This window comes from Mchenga conophoros, linkage group LG12 (assembly GCF_057382185.1).
Source record: "Mchenga conophoros isolate Kocher_MC1m ecotype Shallow Benthic linkage group LG12, M_conophoros_male_GT1.1, whole genome shotgun sequence".
Lineage (NCBI taxonomy): Eukaryota > Metazoa > Chordata > Actinopteri > Cichliformes > Cichlidae > Mchenga > Mchenga conophoros.
This window is the reverse complement of record NC_140537.1, coordinates 8,320,396-8,342,445: the sequence shown is the minus strand read 5'-3', so window position 1 is coordinate 8,342,445 and position 22,050 is coordinate 8,320,396. Positions and strand designations below refer to the sequence as shown.

General features: G+C 40.2%; 1 pseudogene; it reads left to right on the top strand.

Annotated features, from left to right (window-relative positions):
• Nucleotides 1–17,163: 17,163 nt before the first annotated feature.
• On the top strand, nucleotides 17,164–19,252 carry LOC146562106 (uncharacterized; annotated as a pseudogene).
• The last annotated feature ends 2,798 nt before the right edge of the window (nucleotides 19,253–22,050 follow it).

Genomic DNA, 22,050 nt, shown 5'->3' with positions numbered 1-22,050 from the left:
TAAGCTCTTACCCAATCTTTTCTTATAAAACACTATTATGTACAATTAAAAACTATTTCATCAAATACATTTACTGTTGCAGAATTATCAGTTGTTTTTTGATATTTTCTTCACAAATTTAAGGATTGTAGCTGACAGATCCTCTTTTTATAGTTTAACATGTTGCCTCTAGTGCTTTAACATATGTTCACTTAGAACCAAGTTTGATTTAATTGACTTCAGCTTGAACATCATGCAAGACTTGTGGGAAGATTTCAGTGGATCCTGAAGAGGACAGCCCTTTCATCCTTGAACTTCGATGAGCAGCGCTGGAAAGTGTAAGGGCAGAATGTTAAAAGCTTAAAAGGTTTGTTACAACACACCAGAGCTCTCATCTGTTACTTTGCAGTGGGAGTCAGGCTTCTATCTATGGGGAGGCTTGTAAAAAAGAACACAGAATTTAATTATTAAAAACAAGGCTGAGATTGTAGAGTGGGGACATGGTGGAGTTCAGAAACCAGAGGGCTGTCATGTGTGCCTCAATTCACCTTTGCAGACTCAGCAGAATCTTTCCAATGGTGGGAAATGAGACTGGAAGCCAATAGAGAATGAAAGTGTTGACATTTTGCTCTCTATTACACTTTAATGTTTTCTCTTTCTCTTTGATAGCAGAGTAAAGGCAAGGATCAGACAGTTTGCAGAAAGAAGCTATAAAAGCATTGAGCTATGGCTTTACTGTGGAGGTTTAACTTGAGGGTGTTAGGAATCTCTGAGGACTCACCTCAGCCTACTTATTGCTGTAAGTTTCTGTAATGCTGTTTTATTTTCTCAGTGGGTAGCCACAGCAGTAATGCTGCATGCATAATATACAGGATAATATACACTGATCAGCCACAAGATTAAAACCAGTGGCAAGTGAAGTGAACAATTACAGTGTTTCAGTAAGGGTTGTAATTATAATCGTTGGGTCTTAGTATTCATAACTAAATCAAAAATAAAATACATAAATATATAGTAGAACAAAATGAAATAAATATCAAGTTTTATCTTTTAAACAACAGCATTAGCGTCTGATTCCTCATCTCTTTATCTCTTTACTTTTTTTATTTATTTTGATTTCAGTAGTCCATTACTCCTCGAATGCCTCCAATAGTAATGGCAATCCCTGATGGCTGTGGCCAGCAGAATAGTGTGCTTCATTAACATACAACAAAAACTGCAGGAAAGGGAAAAGGAACACTTACATTACTAATATAGAATCCATAAATAAACTGTGTCTGTGACTAGTAATAGATACTATAGAATTGAGAGATATTATAGATAATATATTTAAAGCCAAGAAGTCAGTGACAAGCAAAAAAACCCCCAAAACATATGAAGTACATTCTAGGGTCTGTAATCAAATTAGGCTAGGCTGCTAATATGTATTTACATGCAAATGTGCCAATAATGTCCTTCTCTTGATTATTTTCATGTTAGCTTGAAATAAAATACCTCTGTCTGTTGTTGAAGGGTGCAACTTCTGCATGTTTTTTTCCCTGTCATGCTTTAGAGAGGCAAAGCGTGAAATAGATACAGTGGACTGGCATGTCTAACACACGCTTCTGACATGATATCAGTTTGGCTCAATGTAGCAGTTTGTACATATCAACATATCTACATAACAACTCCAGTCAGGGGACAGAACAAGTCCAAAGATTTATTAATATAGTAATAGTTCTTTTTTAAACAATCCTTTGGCTGTAGGTAGCTCTGGACAAATAACCAATGTCACTGAATAATCAATGGCCTCTATGAGTTTTATGCTGTGTAGGTCTATCATAAATTTAACATTTCATTCTTAGCACCTAAATATAGCAAAGACATCCCTTACTGGAGGGCATTGGATTTCTTTTTGATATGACTCCTCTTTGCAACACTGTGATCATTGATTTGTAGCAAAGAAAAGTGAACAATGACTGGACATGGTTGTCAATACTGAGAGGCGCCTCCTCTTGAGATATGAGTTGAAGTCAAGCACAGGTTCCTGCTGAAAGATAGCTCGTTGAACAGACTGCTTAGATACTGACTTTGCAGCACTGAGACCTGTGATTAAAAGTGAGGACCTATACGATATGCTAAAGCCTTGTGATTAACTGAGGTGTTAAGGAATTTTCATGGAGCTTTTTTTCAGGTGCTTTATCATCTCAACCTTAGAATGCTAATATTTCTTGGAAAAAAGATGGCAGCTGAATGGTAGTCAACCACCGATTTTGATCGACCAATTTGAATTCAATGAAACTGATCAGCACTAGACTGGAGCTCTGAGGTGTTTGTTTTTCAGTGATAAATTTATTTTAGCTAAAACAACAAAAATTTGAGTTTAGCTTGAGCAAAAACCAAGAAACCAAATAAACTACACTCAGACAGACAATGACCTCATTGTTAACCCTGACTACCTTTAGAAAAAGGTGTCCCAAGGGCATACTCGATCATGGTGTTCATAAGAATGAAATGTGGGCCCTAGTATGGCTTATGAATTTGACTGTCCCTTGTGGTACACACTTTTCAAGGACAAGGATGTCCAGGTGACATTCTTGAATGTCACCTGGACATCAAGGTCAGCACAACTTTCTTTTGTGAGATATTTTTCAACCAAGATTACCACCTGCTCTGGCCCCAGATGTCAGCCTAATGTGTACCTTAATCAAGCCATGTAATAACAACATGTGCCAGAACATAATAGTGCAAAAGTAACATGACAAAACTCTGTTCAGACAGTGAATGGACTGACTCTTATATAGCACCTTTCTACTCTCCCAGATTACTCAAAGTGCTCTATACAACATGCCACATTCAAACACTTTCTCTAAACTGAGTGCTTCCTAACTACATTCATACACATTCACACTCTTGATATGTAGACCGGAGGAGCCAGGGATCGAACCACTCACCTTCCAATCAGTAGGTGACCTGCGCTACCGCCAGAGCTACAGCCACCTAGTGAGAGTAATCACTCACTAGGTTTTGGATAAAGTACACTCACAAACCTGTCAAACCTGCATTTGAAACGTTGGCTACCCTAGCAGTATAGTATGGCAACATGGCATTTGGATCTTCTAACTAAAATATGAAAATAGCAACATAAATAGTGACATCATTGCCAGAGCTGTTTTTCCAGTCTAGTCTTTGCTGTTGCAGGTTATTTTGTATTCTTCACTGTATGCATGCTATTCGAATGTATAATTTCTTTTTCTGACATTATATTGAATATCTATCACAAATGTAGTTTTGCACAGGGCACCATGATAGTGCAGAGAGGATGGTTTAAATGTTGTCAAACAGTTTCTCCACTTGTCTTTGTCTCAGTGGCTTTTTAGTATTCTACTGGCAAAGATGTGATGCTAACAGAAGACATCTGCCCACCCTCCTGCCCCAGAAGGTCTAGAAAACAAAATGCGCCTCTGCCACATCTTCCATTCTTATATATATAATCAGTGTTGGGAAGGTTACTTTTAAAATGTATTCCATTACAGATTACAGAATACATGCCCCAAAATGTATTCTCGTTACTCAATGACAGTAACGTATTCTGAATACTTTGTATTACTTAATATATTATCATGCTTTTTACAAATACGTGAATGTACTATTGCTGTGTGATTTATTACTATTACTGAAGGTTTGCGGCTCCGAACTGTAGTAAAGGGACCTCTGGCTAATACGTCGGGTTCGTGTCGGGCTTGTAGCCGAAAAATAGCTTTGCTTTGTTGTGTGGGTCAACTTTTCTTGCAAGAGACAGAGAGAGGCATTGAAAGGCTGCTCCAATGGAACTTATTGTTTTCGGAGGTAAACACGAACACAGTGTACAGTCGAGTCTTAATAGCGTACTTACAACTGGGCTCTTCCGGCACTCTTCTTGGCTGCAGTGGTTATTATTATATTTACATGCTTCCAGCTCCCGTTTTTCCTCGATGACAACTCGTACCTTTCCACTCCCCTTTTTCTCCCTCCTCTTGCTCACAGACACATAACGTGTATGGCAGTCCATTCTCCCTGCAGCACGGACTACACTGCCCATGGGGCTACATTCTTTAGAGCTATGCTTGTAGCATTCTGCCTGTTAGCTTAGCACAAAAACAATAACAACAAAAAGGCGCTCTCTCACCCAGGAAACACACAGTAGCAGAGAGAGAGAAAGAGCATCACCCTGTAACCATGGCAACCGTAACGCTGCCGCCTGGAGCAACAGAACCCAAACAGTCCTGACCCGCCACAATATGAAACAGGAAAGTACTGCAGTGTAATCCGTTTATTTCAACAAAGTAACTGTATTCTAAATACCACCTTTTTAAATGGTAACTGTAACGGAATACAATTACTCATATTTTGTATTTTAAATACGTAACGTAACATGTATTCCGTTACTCCCCAACACTGTATATGATATATATGGATTATGAAAAATCCCATATGACAACCTTAGAAAACATCCTCTATCCGTCCCAAGAACAACTGCATTGTCTCACCTGAATGGCAGGTGTGTTATTTGAAACACTGTCTCTTCTCTGTAATCAGATCCTGGAGAAATGCTTCATGTAATTTCCCCTGATGGCACAGGTCATTTGAGAGCTTCTACCTCCCTGTTTTGTTTAAAGGTTTGTTAGATAATTGACAAGTATATCAAGATGCTGTCATATCACTATTAAAAGGGTATATCAGTGTTTCCATAAATGCTGGTGGTTAATACCACGGGAGAGAATGTGGAGGCTGAGAAGAGAGGTGTGCCATACTTAATATTTCAAGGCTTTTTCATACTGATCTCTGACATTACAAAATGTCAGTCCTGCACTCGCATTTTAAATGCATGGTGACTGATAGGTTTGTAGCTTGAACCTATCCGCTGGAACGTTGAGGACAATATAATTACACAGCGAAGCAAGACACGAGTAGGCAAAGTTCTTCATGTTACTCATGCACGGGAGAGACCGGACAAACGCCGTTCCTTCGCTTGACCCCAATTGCTCTCGCCCGCTCTCCCGTACCACTGTTCTTTTATTGAGGTTACATGAATATGCATCGGTTCATTAACATATGACGTCTACATACACACAAAGAGTACCTTGCCTGTGTGTGTGTGTGTGTGTGTGTGTGTGTGTGTGTGTGTGTGTGTGTGTGTGAGATCCAGATGTGACCCTGTGAAGACTCCCCAAAGCTGGTGCCAGGAGTCTAGCGGTCCATCTGAACAAAAGGCTCTTATACTTAAACAGATATACGTGTGCTTGCTATACCATAAATCAATAAGAAAAGATACGACCTCTCCTAGGAGGTGTGATCTACGCCGGAACACTCTGTAGAGGGAGTGAACGCACTCCCCCTTCATGCTACACAGAGCTGTTACAGACCTCCTAGGATGAGACATTCTTTCAATCTACAAATGATTATACACCTCTAAGCATATATGGTTAAATATTTCTAAGCATAAATGACAATCAACAATACAAATCTAACATTTCCCCCCTTTTTGACCTTTATGCTTGAAAAGTTCCCAGTTATGAATACTTCATGTCTGACAGTTTCAATGCAAACATTTTTATACTCAGCATATGTCAAATCACCCTAAATTACTGAAAAAATACACAGTTTAACAAATGTATTAGCAGTTATCCCATTACTCATTGATCTCATCCAATGGCAAACTGCATCCTACAAGCAAACAAAGAAATTGTTAATTTAATAGTGAAAATAAGAAAGTAACATTTTCAAAAACAGCTCAGCTTGGTGATGCTTCCTCCGGGTGTGCAAATCACATGTCTCTCTGCAGAGTGGTTTGAGTTCTGCAGGGCGTCATGAATGTCTCTTCCAGTTGTTTCCATCACCGTCCATAGGACCAGAGTCCAAATGTATGTAGAATAAACATTGAGACATGGGTCTCAGCTATTTCCAAAGCTGCAGACCTCATAGGAAACTGCTGTTATCACCACCATAGCTTCTGGTTCCTGTGCTTTTCACAGAATCATGATGTCATCCTTAGACTCCCTCTGCGCTGTCGATGGAGCTTGGCACGCTCCCCTCATCCCTCGAGTTTTCATGTCCCAACGCTGCTGAAGATGATCTCTGATCCTCCTGAAGCCTCTCTCCAGGCCTCAGCTCCCATCTTGTGGACGATCCTCTCAGGCACTCCTTCTCGTCACGCATAGTCCTGATTTTGGGCCTGCTGGACCTGTCTCAACACACTCAGCTTCTCTGCCTACCTCCTGGTTCAGCTGAGTCAGCCGTCACGCCTCGCACTTGGTTGCCCTAGAGTTGATCAGAGGCTGGAGGTTGAAGTGCAAGCTTACCCTACGGGGGCTCAATCAGCACTCCCCCCTCACCACTGAAACAACCAAGTGTGAGATTTCTCTATTGTGCCGTCTTGAGGGTGCCGGGGTTTCCTGGGACCTCGACCTCTTTGCAGTGGCTCTGATAAGTTTGCAGGCAGTTGAAATGGTCCTTGCTGTGGCTCCAAGGTCTGATCTCATGATGGGCCCCAACCAGCTTGACCTTTGACCTCAACCACTGCCTGGGCTCAGCTATGCCTGGAATGTTTCTCGCTTCTCACTGCTGCACCTGTATTTCAGAAAAACTTCTACTTGGAGAGCATGTCAACAATCATCAAACCACATTCTTTAGTTCAGTGAACTTCACTTATAGGCCATCAAAGCCTCATCTGAACATGGATGCACCACTTGCATAGGTTTAATACCTGTAAATAAACTGTTAATCACACAAATCACTGCAACAATAATAGAAAACATTGTTTAATGTTAATCCTGGACCCCTCCTCTTGACTCACGGACACTCCCACGAGTCAACTCAGCAAACCTGGATCCCTGTCTTAAAGAAAAAGGTCAGCTAGATCATGTCCCAGGCAACATCAGGGCACCTCCGCTGGAGTAGCTCCGTAACCCTGCAATAAAAGATGTTAGTGTGTCTTGCATATTAAGTTTGCTTAACACCTGGCTCTCCCAGGAGCCTGCACACACACCATCATGGCCTGGAAAGCAAAATCTGGAAGTAAAATCAAACTTCATACCTGTAAACAATTGTATCATAAGAACAATAAGCATTCAACATCAGCAAGACAAGTGTCATGTGCAGGTTTTCTCAAATCAGTAAACTACAATTATTTCCATAAGTCGCCTCAGACATGGATCATCCCATGTACTCAGGCAGCATTAATATAATCAGTGACTGCTCTTAAGCAAAGTCACTCCACTCATATATTACTATGAGCTCAATAGCCCATCGTCAACTATTCCATAAACAATCCCTTATATATTTTTCTCATGTCACTTGTCCGCTTCAGCTGAATCTTCTACACGCAGTCATAGAAAAACAAACATTAGCAACACACATTGATTATCCTGGTGGGCAGGCGTCGCCCATCCACATTCCAGAGGTGCCATAAAAACACCATAAAGTTAGCCAACCCTAGCTGTAGAAAGAATGTCATTCACATATAAACCCAGAAATCCTGTAGTAGGAAAACATTAACTAATCCTCTTATAAATCACATGATCAAACACATGATTAACCATCTGCTGTAAAAAGAAATGTAAATGTTAGCGCTGCGCAGGTGTGTACACTTTCTCACAGTAATGTCTGTGAGCAACACTAGTTAGTGAATGACACACACATAGTAAATTCACAGACAGAGAAAATGGCATTTAAAAGATTAAATCGTCATGCAACCTCGAATGTTGCTGTCATCTTTCTGCTCCTGTAACAAAAAACACATAAATTCATCCACCCTTTTGTCCTGTCTAGGTAGAGGTTAACCTTGAGTCGTGGTCAAGTCCTGTCAGCTTTTACCAGTCAGTCAGTTTGTTTTTTATTTCCATTCAGTCATGCATTCATTCATTCTTTCTTTGCTGATAGTGGAACCTGTCGTCGCAGGGGCAGGGGTAGCTCAGTAGGTAGAGTGGTTGCCCCGGAAGGTCGGGGGTTCGATTCCCCTTAACAGCTACCCTGAGGTACCCCTGAGCAAGGTACCGTCCCTACACACTGCTCCCCGGGCGCCCAATGGCTGCCCACTGCTTCACTGAGTGAATGGGTTAAATGCAGAGAGCAATTTCCCCACGGGGCTCAATAAAGTACAATAATGTACACACTTTCTTTCTTTCTAAGATTTAGTTTCCACTTCCAGCAAAATGACGTTATTTCAAAAAGAAAAAGAACTTTAGATCGGATTACATCGCTGCTGAATCCCTTTTAGGCCGGGACTTTCATTTAATATTGTCCCAAATAAGTAGCTTTCTCCTGAGCCCATTTCAATGTGGAGAAAACTCACTTGTAACAGCTTTCTCGACAGGTCGTATAGCACTTTTAATTTCTGACGTGCAGATCTGCTTAAAGAAAAGAAATAGACAAACAAAATCAGTGCCTGTTCAAAAATGAAAAACGAAAAATAACAGGGATTATCAAACCAAACTCTCAGTGCTCTGTGAAAGTATCAAAATAAAAAGGCCTTGTTAAGTCATGACACAAGCTCCTCATCAACTTCACAACAGGAGAAGAATCATCAGCTAGATTCACTCCAAACCAACCATCAGCTGCACAACTCACAACATAAGCCTAATGTCTTCTTTAACTTATGAGTTTAATCACCAGGTCTGTGCTCTTCACTCATTTAGGCCACAGATCTATTTTATTCAATTTTCCTTTTTTCCCTTCATCATAAAACATGTGACATGCTGTCATGCACTTCACAAAAGAAGTTTGTTCTGACGTATTCAGAGTTGTGTATCTAAATACAGGATTCACTCGCACATCAAAGCAGGAAACTCAGTGTTTTAGAGTCTCCACTCAACACACAACAACTCCAACACATCCCATTCACTCGTGCTAGAATTCAATCACCTTTCATTAATCTAAGAACGATCAACTAATTTGAATCAGCTATTAACCCACTAGGATGACAGGACAACAGAAATGCATGTTCAAAATGTTATCACTAAAAGAGAATTTCCCTCATACAGTACATTTAGTAGTAAACTTGTGCTGCATCAATCAAGCAGGAAGCTTCTCCCAATTTACTATATTAACAACTAAATTTATTATCTGATCACTGGTTGGTCAAACCAGAATCTTTTTTCCCACAAAAGTTTAAATTGTTGTCCTGCAACCTAGAGAGTCAATTTTTTGCATTGGATAAATTCAGTATTTGATAACAAGTGTCTGCTAAATTGACACTATTTTAACACTGATGAAAGATAACAAGCTAATTTTCATTGCATGTGTGTTTGTGTTATTAGGCAGGTTTAATGCATGTCTGTGGAGCTGCATATCCAACAGAGCATGTTCTCTGCCTTTCCTACACATTTCTCTGCTATTATTTGATCACTTCTTAACTAATGTGCTATGAGTCCACTGGTTTTTGCATCACACGAGGTGACTTGGATAAGATGATAAACAGACTCACACGCTTAAGATGTTGTCTAATCTTCATAAGCTCTCTTGTGTTTGGAAGTGTTAGTAGGGTTAATGCATGTTGTGCTTGTGTGTGTGATTTTGTATATGTTTCTATTTTTACAGTGTTTCAGACCCCTTCACAATTTTCCAACTTAAGCAGTCAGTTTTCTTTTCCCCAGGTTTGCTAACCCAAATTTTGATTTCCCACATTAAATAATTCCTATGTGTTCTCACCTAGTCTTCTCACTCTGTTGTCCTCTCACTCTTTTGTCCTCTCCCACTTCAACAGTCCCGGCAGTTCTCCTTCAGCTTTGTCCTGTGTTCCACTGTCTCTTCTTGCCATTTTACTCCACAGGTGGCAAATGTCAAACTCCAACTGTTCAGTTCTCCTCAAACGTTTTCTTCACATGCACAGTGAAGTTTCAGCTTGTTGTAGACACAGTGCCATTCATCCGATCAGTCAGGATGATGGGTTTGCTCTTCTTCTCTGATGCTGTTTGTCCACATTGCTGCTGCTTTGCTGGGACTCTTTGCTCAGGACTTGCTGCTGTCTTTATCTGCCATGTTATTGCTCTTTGGAGCTGCATTCTTCAGGGAGGAGTGAGCACTTGCTTGTGAGGTTGAGAGACACATACACATTGCGCTGTAAATAAATTAGCCAGAAACTTGGCCTGCATGTTTCCAATGATGTTAAACTATAACTTTCTTCCGACTGCTGCATGTGGAAAATTGCAGTGACAAACTAAGACATTTTCATTATTATCATCGCTGCTTAATCAACACACATCTCTCTCTCTCTCTCTCGCTCTCTCTCTCTCTCTCTCTCTCTGTGTGTGTGTTTTTGTGAACAATCCTTTCTTAAAAGCAGAAAATGAAAGGTTGTTTTTGGCTGATCAACACAAAACCTTTTCCCTATGATTATTTTTCATCTACAATATAAATTCTTTCTCATTTTCATCTGCATAAATAAATCACATGGCTGATGATACCATGGTGATCCATAAATATGATCACCAGTTTATTTAATTATTTTTAACCCAACAAAACAAATAAACAAAAACATGACGCTGATGCTACACACACACACACACGAGTCAAGGTGCAGGAAAACTGCTCACGGAAACGCTGCACACTCTCTGTTTCCCCCTCTTTGAGTAGTTCTCAGACAGCTCTTGATCTGATAATGTGTAGCTTGCTCATCAGCTCAGAAGAAAAAAACCGCAACGCAACATCACACAGTAGTTGCATGCTCTGCCCACAGTGGCAAAGTCTTACACTTTCATATTCAATTCAGCTTCTCCATCATGTACTTTTAGATGTTTCATTCAGGGTTCAGCATATTAGTTGTTTTCACAGGTGTGCTCTATATCTCAACAATAGCTCATAATAAGACGACAGTCTTTCACACAGGTCAAGTGCCTCTATGCACTTCATTAGTTTAAATATTTATCTATATCACTTCACCTCATATGTCATTTTACAAAATTTGAGCAACCACAAGCTTAATGTAGATTACTTTTAACAACTATCCACCTCAATTAAATCTATGGTCTGGCACACAGGCTGCTGTCGATCAGGGAAAGCTAAAGAATAAACATTTTGTGTCAGCAAGGGGGTGGGGGAAAGCCATTCACCAGAGCACATCTTAAGTGCTGCTGATGTGGGCTGGCCTTCTCCACACGCTCTTCAAGGCTGGTGTGTTTTCTGAAAACTTCTCTCTCATCTTTATTTAAATACTTTGTGCTGCCAGGAGCAAAGTCCAGCACAAACGTCTGTCACGTGTTCTGCTCCGCACACACTCACACAACAACAACAACAAAAACGACGATGACAACAATGACAACAACACAAAATAGGCCTATTGTCCAGCACAATCTGGACCCCGCGGAACTTCTCAACACCCCACTGAGCGGTGGAGAACTCACTACAGTACCCCACACAGCGGTCTGTATTTCTCCCCACTAAGACGGCGAACAAAAAAAAGTTCGAACTGCGCAACTCTGCGACTTAATGCTTCTGTACAAAAAACCCCACTGAGCGGCTTTGTACATCGCCCCACTTAGACGGCGAATTTTAGCCCCACTGAGCGGCCACGGACAACGCCCCACTGAGCGGCGAAGACGTACAGTTATAGAGTTGGACTCTAAACTTACTCGGCGTTGCTTAGCGTGTAATACAGCCTCGAATCCTCGATCGTCATTCATCGAGGAGAAAAGATAGACAGTTAATCCACAGGAACTTCCTGGCTGACGTCAGTCTTTCAGCGTGCCCCTTCTCCCCTCGGTGAATGCCGACTCCAGGGATCCGACATCGAAGGACCAATTAATGATAGGTTTGTAGCGTGAACCTATCCGCTGGATGGTTGGGGACAATATAATTACACAGCGAAGCAAGACACGAGTAGGCAAAGTTCTTCATGTTACTCGTGCACGGGAGAGACCGGACAAACGCCGTTCCTTCGCTTGACCCCAGTTGCTCTCGCCCGCTCTCCCGTACCACTGTTCTTTTATTGAGGTTACATGAATATGCATCGGTTCATTAACATATGACGTCTACATACACACAAAGAGTACCTTGCCTGTGTGTGTGTGTGTGTGTGTGTGTGTGAGATCCAGATGTGACCCTGTGAAGACTCCCCAAAGCTGGTGCCAGGAGTCTAGCGGTCCATCTGAACAAAAGGCTCTTATACTTAAACAGATATACGTGTGCTTGCTATACCATAAATCAATAAGAAAAGATACGACCTCTCCTAGGAGGTGTGATCTACGCCGGAACACTCTGTAGAGGGAGTGAACGCACTCCCCCTTCATGCTACACAGAGCTGTTACAGACCTCCTAGGATGAGACATTCTTTCAATCTACAAATGATTATACACCTCTAAGCATATATGGTTAAATATTTCTAAGCATAAATGACAATCAACAATACAAATCTAACAGTGACACAGGTATTGACTGGAACCAAGAAGCAAACTTTTATTAAATATTATAGGATATATATATATATATATATATATATATCAAGTTTTCCTTCAAGAAGTACCATGAAAAATGAATACTATATTGTTAAAACCTAAAGTGGTTAAAAAAACAACAAAAAAACCCCAGTAAAACAGTTTGCTAAACCCGTCTTCTGAAAAGACATTTTACAATCGTAACCTAGCAACTGTTTCTAGGCAATGCACGCTCTGGATTTCTTAACACATTAAAGTGGTGTACACTGGGCCTCAGCCCGCATTGTACTCAACATATTTTAATATTTTAAGGCTTTTAAGGTGTATGGAGGCTCTTTTTTCCATTAGCATTTCTAAAATCTTCTACAATTTGAAAATCCAAAGGTACTAGTGTAAAGAAAAGGGGAAAACTGTTTGACTGCTCTAAAACTTCAAAATCCACAATCAATATCATTTTTGTTGATTTACAGATACAGATAAAGATAAGAGAATCCAAGTAAAGGTAGTGGCACAGAACCAAGTCCTTAACGCTTCCGTAGTACTGATTGAGCAACTGCTTTACTGTTTACAACTGAGCATCTTCAATTCAATTCAATTCAATTGTATTTATATAGCGCCAAATCACAACAAAAGTCGCCTCAAGGCGCTTCATCCACCTTATTATTATTATTGTAGGGTCTTTACCTTAAAATATAAAGCACTTTGAGGCAACTGTTGTTGTAATTTGGTGCTATATAAATAAAACTGAATCGAACTGAATTGAAAAGTTTACCAGGATAACAAACCTTTAATTAGAGTCTAGCATTCAAGGTTAAGTTATAAATGGTAAATAGCGCTTTTCTACTCTCCCGGAGTACTCAAAGCGCTGTACACAACATGCCACATTCACCCAATCACACCCATTCTCACAAGCCCTGACTCTAAACTTTTCTAACAACATTCACACTCCACTGGATGCATCAGAGAGCAACTTGGGGTTAGTATCTTGCCCAAGGACCACCAACCCGCCGATCAGTAGGTAACCTGCTCTACCTCCTGAGCTACAGCCACCACATATGGGGGTATTTTGATGTCTATAACAACATCAACATGACAGTTTAGACTAAAAGCTGATTGCTTACACATGCAATGGGGTTAGGGACCCTGCACCTGTCAGACAGGTCCATATCTTTGATTTTGGCTCATTTCTACAATAGACGTCCATCCTAACACAGCGCTGTTTGCATATGAAACACTTTATCCCTGTTGTATCTCCACCTAGAATCAAAGCAGGGACCTTTTGCTTGCTAGGCAGACACATAAAGCACTACACCATGGTGAATCTGCACTTGGCAGCCAAAACAATAAAACCACATTCCTAATATTGCTGCTCTGATTTGTCAAGGCATAAACACCAGCCTTTCACGTGTTTTGTGTTGTGCTATTTTTAGAATGGATGGAACTGGTATAATTCCATTGGAATTGCAGTAGAGATTTCAAGAGTTATTGCTTTTATTTTTGCTGTATCATGGTGTCCTCTCACGAACAAAAAATGGCTACTTGCATTAAATGAGAAGGCTTCCTTTGTCTTCATTTGTTTTAAACAAAAAAGAAAAGAAGAAAAAATACTTATCTGGGTAATTTTAGTTATAAGAAAGTGTCAGTGTAAGAAATACAGTCTCTCTTTTGAAGTCATCAGGTTGTTCACTGAGCGGTTTTGTAAAATGTCAACTGAGATAATGTTGGTTATATAACGAGATATGACATTAAGATTAACACAGTGCTGTTTGAATATGAAACACTTTATACCTGTTCAATATAAATGATTGGTTGTGTTGCCTTGAGTTTAATTAACACATGACTGCACCAGTGATCTTCATTATTCAGAGCCATTGTCAGTGTGCCATATCGATCAACCAGAGTCATCTTTCCTTGCTGAGACAGCTACAAAAATACAGACCTTTCCTCAGCATTTTGGTTTGTTCTCAAGAGTTTTTAAATATCACTGAAGCACGGTTTGATAAATCCTAACCTTTAAGTGCAAAGAGAAAAAAGCATTAAGTTATTAGCTGAATTTTATAGATCATTAGCTGTTTTAAAGCTTCATTCAGCTGCTGCATTCTCTGAGTTTTAGGACTAGACCCTCGGTTATCTATTACCACCTAGAAGACTTCACATGTATTTTTTCTTCCAACAATGTATATGCTAATGCTCTAAATATTTATTACAGTACAGTATCTTTGTGTCTCAGTTTTACAGAACTGTGCAAAGTCTTGAGCCACGCTTCATTTCTCTGTATTTTGTTTTAATGTCCCAGAACTTCTAGTACTTGACAGTTTTCCAACCTTTTTAAAGTTCCTTAAATGTTTTAAGTTGGACATTGGTTGCTTTTTCACTTATATCGAGTCCAGTTCTTGCACCTGACCATTTTCAAATGTTTTTTTTTTAACAATCACGTAATCATATGAATTATTCAAACCCAAAAAAGATACTAAACTTACAGGAGGAACCAGTGTTGTATTTAGCTTAGCAAAGAACCAGTTTTAAATTGTAAGTTTAGGCACTTTATTACCAGCCTGTCATCGAAACACAATTTGTTCCCATTTCTTTGATTCAATCTATAAAAAATGCCTAAGACAGGGGCGTATCTTCCAGGGGGGTTAGGGGGGCTATAACCCCCATGATCACACCCAACCAATATAACCCCCCTCAATAAAATTATGAATTATCTTGTATAAATAGGCTGTTGGATTTCTTTACTCATTTCAGTTATTACTAGCAAAATAGTTGCATGTTTAATCCAATCCCCCCCGCCCCAAAAAAAAAAAAAAAAAAAAAAAAAAAAAAAAAAAAAATCAGCACAATGTTACCCCGATGGCCTAAGATAACACAGTTTACCAGACATAAAAATTGTACTATTTCACCAAAGGCTTTATTCCTTAAGTGCTACTAGGGGAAGATTTGGCATATCTCAACATTGGTGTGCAGTGTGTCTTTAAAAAAAAATTGATGTTGTTGGAAAAGTAAAAAACAAACTGGTAGGTGTTGCGAAATCAGTTTTACCCCGGTTCTTTTATTCGTCGAGCATCCAGAGATGGCACCGGACTCAGTAGTCATTTTCACAAAACTTTTATTCATCTTTATTCATCTTCATTTAAGCATGCACTTCTAGAAGGGAAGACGAGGCCAGTGTCCCTCAGCAAATCTTCATCCCTTTGTTAGTTACAGCCAGCTTTATAGAAGTGACCCCATCATAAAACCCCCTACGGTGTGCTGCAAACTCTGTGTCTATGTGCACGAGCACATGAATGCCTACATGTGCGCGTTCCCTCGTGTCTATGTGAGTGCTCGTGTGTGACTGTGTGCGCATACCTGTGTGTATGTGTGTGCACATGAGTGAGTGTGCGTGTGGATGTGTGTGCGTGACAGTTAAAACACTGTGGGTGTAGGTAACTCCCTAGAGGTCATAAAACCCCTCTCCCTTTCAGACCACAGTTATAAATGTTGAGACCCCCACCCTAAAACATCCTCTGGGGAATTTCCACTCAGTGGGGGAGAGGTCTCCTACAATCTACTCCTAAGTTCACGACACAGTGAGGCCTTTATTACTTTAAGGGCAGTATCAATGTCTCTACAATAGTTCTACATTCTATGATAACACATTTCTAAACTCTAAAATAAGCTAAACATTCTACATAGGCTTAAAACTATTTAGATGGACAGTGTCTGAAAGTTATGTCCTTGAGAAATCCAGCAAACACCTGACACAGGACCTGATCCGTCTTGCCCTTCAGTTGATCCACCAACTGCTCACTGAAGTCTCATAAGAAATAGTCTCAGTGAAAAGTTAGCTGCTAAGAAACCACTCTTTAGGGAAAAAAAAAAAAGTACAACACTACATAAAACTACAGAAATTATGAGACACATTGCTTTAAAGACTTGAGGCTTTAAACGGGAGTTCTTATGGTTTTCCTGTTAACAATGGCTTTCTTCTTGCCACTCTTCCATAAAGGCCAACTTTGTGCAGTGCACGACTAATAGTTGTCCTATGGACAGATTCCCCCACCTGAGCTGTAGATCTCTGCAGCTCGTCCAGAGTCACCATGGGCCTCTTGGCTGCATTTCTCTCTTTCTCTGCAGCGCCCTCCTTGTTCGGCCTGTGAGTTTAGGTGGACGGCCTTGTCTTGGTAGGTTTACGGTTGTGCCATACTCCTTCCATTTCTGAATGATCACTTGAACAGTGCTCCGTGGGATGTTCGAGGCTTGGGAAATGTTTTTGTAGCCCAAACCTGCTCTAAATTTCTCAATAACTTCATCCCTGACATGTCTGGTGTGTTCTTTGGACTTCATGGTGTTGTTGTTCCCAATATTCTCTTAGACAACCTCTGAGGCTGTCACAGAGCAGCTGTTTTTGTACTGACATTAGATTACACACAGGTGCACTCTATTTAGTCATTAGCACTCATCAAGCAATGTCTATGGGCAACTGACTGCACTCAGACCAAAGGGGCTGAATAATTACGCACACCCCACTTTGCAGTTATCTATTTGTAAAAAATGTTTGGAATCATGTATGACTTTCATTCCACTTTCACGTGTACACCACTTTGTGTTGGTCTTTCACATGGAATTCCAATAAAAATGATTCCTGCTTGTGTCTGCAATGTGACAAAATGTGGAAAAGTTCAAGGGGGGTGAATACTTTTGCAAGCTACTGTATTCCTCTTCAGAATATCTTCTGCAATTTTTTGGATTGCCGTATGTGTGAAAATGGCTCACACTTCTATTCTGCACACAATCTTCTGTGTATTTTAGTGAAATGGATTACCTTCTTGCCAAATCACGGACGAGGAGAAGGAGAATTAAAGTTAGAGTTCAGCAGCATTTACAGAGCCTTGCTTTAGATGCTGTGGAACTTGCAGAGAAGGCCGTGGACCAGGCTTTGCAATACACTGAAGATGTGGCGAACAAACATTCGATTGTGGATGAAGCAGTGGAAAATATTGAAGATATAGAAAATAAAGATGAGACTATCAACAAGGCAGAGGACAATGTAGAGGAATATTCGAGTAACAGCTTGGATGAAGATTTATCTCTGGATTTTAATAGTAATGACTTTTACATGGATAGTGAAGCGGATGAAGAACAAAACTGTGACTTTCCTGATGTGGAGTCAAACTCTGATGCTAAGAGGAAACTTGCTGAATGGGCAGCAAACCGAAATGTGTCTCATTCTGTGTTGTCAGAGCTCTTAACCATGCTTTTGGAGCTTGGTCTAGATTTGCCAAAGGATCCCAGAACTTTGCTCAGTACATTAAAAGACTGTGAAGTGAAACAGATTGGCAGGGGAAGTTACTACCATTTTGGTCTTGAAAGTGCAGTATTGTCAGAACTGAAAATGATAAATCAACATGAACTGAAAACTGATACATTAACCATTCGTGTGAATGTTGATGGTTTGCCTTTCTTTAAGAGCTCTAATATGCAACTGTGGCCTATTTTAGGTAAGATAGTTGAACTGCCACAAGCAAATGTTTTCATGATGGGTATATATGCTGGTCCCTGCAAACCTGAGTCGGTGAACGACTACATGCATGATTTTATAGAAGATGTAAAAAAGGTCACAAAAACTGGTATTGTTTTCAATGGAAAACACTTCAATGTACCCCTTCCAGATGCTTTTATCTGTGACACCCCAGCTAGAGCTTATTTAAAATGCATCAAAGGTCATGGTGGCTACAGTTCTTGTGAGCGCTGTACACAGTATGGTGTTTATGTTGATGGGAAAGTTATTTTTCCAGATATGGATTCAAGTCTCAGATCAGATTCTCAGTTTGAAGAAATGTTAGATGAAGATCACCACAACTCCAAATCACCTCTTCAAGAGCTAGGCATTGGCATGGTTTCAGCCTTTCCCTTAGACTATATGCATTTAATTTGCTTGGGTTGTACGTAAATTACTTGCCCTGTGGATTAAGGGACCATTGCAGTGTCGGGTTCCTACTTCTACTCTGTCTGCCATTTCAGATCACTTAAAACAGTGTAGGCAAAGTCTGCCACGCACGTTTTCCAGAAAGCCACGGTCCCTAATGGAGTACAGACAATGGAAAGCTACAGAATTAAGACAATTTTTGTTGTATACTGGACCAGTTGTGCTTTTCCAGAAACTGTGCAATCCACAGTACAAGAACTTCCTGGTTTTGTCATCTGCTATGAGGATACTTTTGTCTCCTTTGTGTAAAGAGTACTGTTATTATGCAAAAAATTTATTGAGATGCTTTGTTGCCAACTTTGCTAAGATTTATGGGACTAAATTCTTAGTTAAGAATACACACAGTCTTTTGCACCTAGCAGATGATGCTACAAAGTATGGCCCTCTGGATTTGGTTTCATGTTTTCCATTTGAGAATTATTTGGGACAGTTAAAAAAGATGGTGAGAAGACCACAGGATCCTGTACAGCAAATTGTCAGACGAGTTTGTGAAAAGCAATTGTATCCTCACAGGTCTTGCAAAATGCCAGAGGGTGTACTCACACAGCCACATACATCTGGACCTATGATGACTGAATTTTTTGTCCATCATTCTTTTCAGTACAAGATGTACAGACATGGAAATCAAATAATCTCCACCTCCAATGGAACAAATTGTTTTGATCTTGAAGGCAAAGTTGCAGTTGTGCAGAACATTGTGCTGTTCATCGGAGAAATACATGTTTTGTTTGAACTGTTTGAGACTGGAACAGCGTTTTTTTAACTACCCTATTGATTCAACATCTCTGGGTGTACATTTGTTGTCAAAACTGTCAGGTCATCTTGCTAGTGCTCCTGTAACTAAATTTACAAAACCAATTATTTTGTTACCTTTCGTAATGCATTTGTAACTTTGCCTCAGCTACACAGCATGTAACTTAATGGCGTTTATTCTGCCCTCACTGCTACACTGGATACAGTTATGCAGATAGATAAACTCCTCGACAACTGACAGGTGTATCGTCCCTTTTATTGACGCTGCCTTCAATTATCAACAGAGTGAAACTACAAACAGAAGAAATAAGCAATATTCAGCCTATATATTCACACGATAATGCAAATCAGTTGACTAAACTAGCTAACATTGGAAAGACAGTAAATCTGAATACAGTACACCTTTAACCATAAAAGTGCATAAATAATAGCAAATATAGTTGCATTAACTCTTGTTCAACTTAAATACTCACAAGCGATGCTTTCTGTAAAACAACGAAGAGGATGGATGCAGATGTTTATCTGAACAACATGCTGAGTCAGTCTTTTCTCAAAGTGTGCTGCATTACTAACTCTACAGCTAATAACAAACAAATCTTGGCATGAAAGAACTGTAGCGACTCTTGCTGGTGGGAAGAAGAACTACACCAGCACAGCGTTTACAGGACGTCTTCATTCAGTGTGGTCGAGTTTGTGGATGAAGTTGACTCTGATGGCTGCAAGAAGGTAGACATCATTCCATCAGAGTGGTTCCATGACGCAGAGAGAAAATTATGCTGGTGGCCTCCTGCCTCATTGGTGAATGTGACAAAGGCTGTAAAGGAAGGAACACCACCAACCAGCAACTGGATACTCTACGGTTACCTTTACTTTGGCTTACCCATTTTTCTTCTTCATTTGCAGAGGCACTGAAGAAGAATTCTTTGACTGCAGAAGTCAACCTGCAAGAAGCAGAGAAAGCTCTCTCCAAATGGTTCACTGGAGCTAGAGACAGAGGAGGACTGAGGGCTGCTAGGGGACAAAATAGACTAACGGCTCTGTAAAAAAATATAACAGACACCCCTGCTGATTCAAGACAAGGTTCTGAGTTTCCCTTCTTATTTTTTCCCATGTTGCTACAGTTCCAACTCTAAGCAATTTGAATGCAGTTTGATATTTCTAGTTTTTTAAGTTCACAGTCCTTGGAATACAGTTACTTAAACCCACAGTTGTGTGACAAAATAAATGTGAACAAAATGTGTTTTGTGTCCCCTCTTGATGTTTCTATTTGCAGTCAGCTTTAATATATTTAGTGTCTTTGTGTCACAGAAGCCGTATTGGCCGTCTGTTAAATTGATTTTGTGGCTGTTTTTCTACATGGGACCCGCCCAGTGCCAGAAATTAGCCAATTCAAACAAGAAGTAAGATGCAACTACAGAACCCACCGATAATGCCATTCCAACTTTTTAGCTAATGATTTCCTCATGTTGTACACACTAAGAACTTGAAAAATGGGGCCCGGGTGGGTTTCTTAATTTCGTTGTTCTCATGACAATGACAATAAAGTTTCTGATTCTGATTCTGATTCTGAGTACTTTGCCCAGTTGGGGTCCATTTAGTTCCCAGATTTTACCAATATAAAACCAAGATGGGCTTATAAAATGGGGCCATTATGGAACCCGCGGACAATCCCACTTAAAACCCACTTTTTAGCCTATGTGGAACCCACATGGTACCCACAAAAAACTTGAAAGATGGGGCCTGGGTGGGTTTCTGTGTATGTTGCCCAGTTGGGGCCCATTTAGTTCCCAGATTTTACCAATATAAAACCAAGATGGGCTTATAAAATGGGGCCATTATGGAACCCGCGGACAATCCCACTTAAAACCCACTTTTTAGCCTATGTGGTGCCCACATGGTACCCACAAAAAACTTGAAAGATGGGGCCCGGGTGGGTTTCTGTGTATGTTGCCCAGTTGGGGCCCATTTAGTTCCTAGATTTTACCAATATAACACCAAGATGGGCTTATAAAATGGGGCCATTATGGAACCCACGGACAATCCCACTTAAAACCCACTTTTTAGCCTATGTGGTGCCCACATGGTACCCACAAAAAACTTGAAAGATGGGGCCCGGGTGGGTTTCTGTGTATGTTACCCAGTTGGGGCCCATTTAGTTCCTAGATTTTACCAATATAACACCTATATGGGCATTTAACATGGGGCCATTATGGAACCCGCGGACAATCCTATATGGGGCCCATTTTTCAGCCCATTTCCAAACCATATGGGCCCCACATATAAATGTTGGCTGGGTATGAAGGAGTATGATGTTTCAAATTGGGATTATATTGATGCTGATGAACATTATATGGAAGAACAAATTTAATCAAGCAGCATTAGCTTTCTCCCACAAGTACGTGAAAAAATGTGACCTTCGCGTGACCTCTAGAAGGTGTCTTGGCACTAGCAGAAACATTAAGTGCTGTAAATTATCAGATCCAACTTGACACATCCCCCAACGCCCTGTCAGATGGCCCTCACCAGTGCTGAGCGCAAGCTTTGCCGTTTTGGATATGCTCTGACTTAGCTCTCTGGTTATAACAATTTGGCACTTGTCAGAATTATTCAAACTTTAACACCTTTCCCATTTCTCCCACATTTAACATATGTTTATTACTATTCAGTTAGAAATACTTATCACAGACATTGTACTGGTTAATCACAGTTTTTCGTGTAATCTGAGATTGGTTATATTTTTCCTCATTTGTGGCTTTCTATCCCTGTTTATTATTGTATTTAATAGAAATGTAATCAATTTCCTCCATATATCTGATAAACTTGCAGGTTTTTAAATTGACTGGTGTGTTTCTTTAGATCACATATAAACTAGAGCATATATTTGACAATTTGCGATAACGATATAACTGATGATATAATTGATGTGAGACAAAATACAACTCCACAACTTTACTAGCGCAA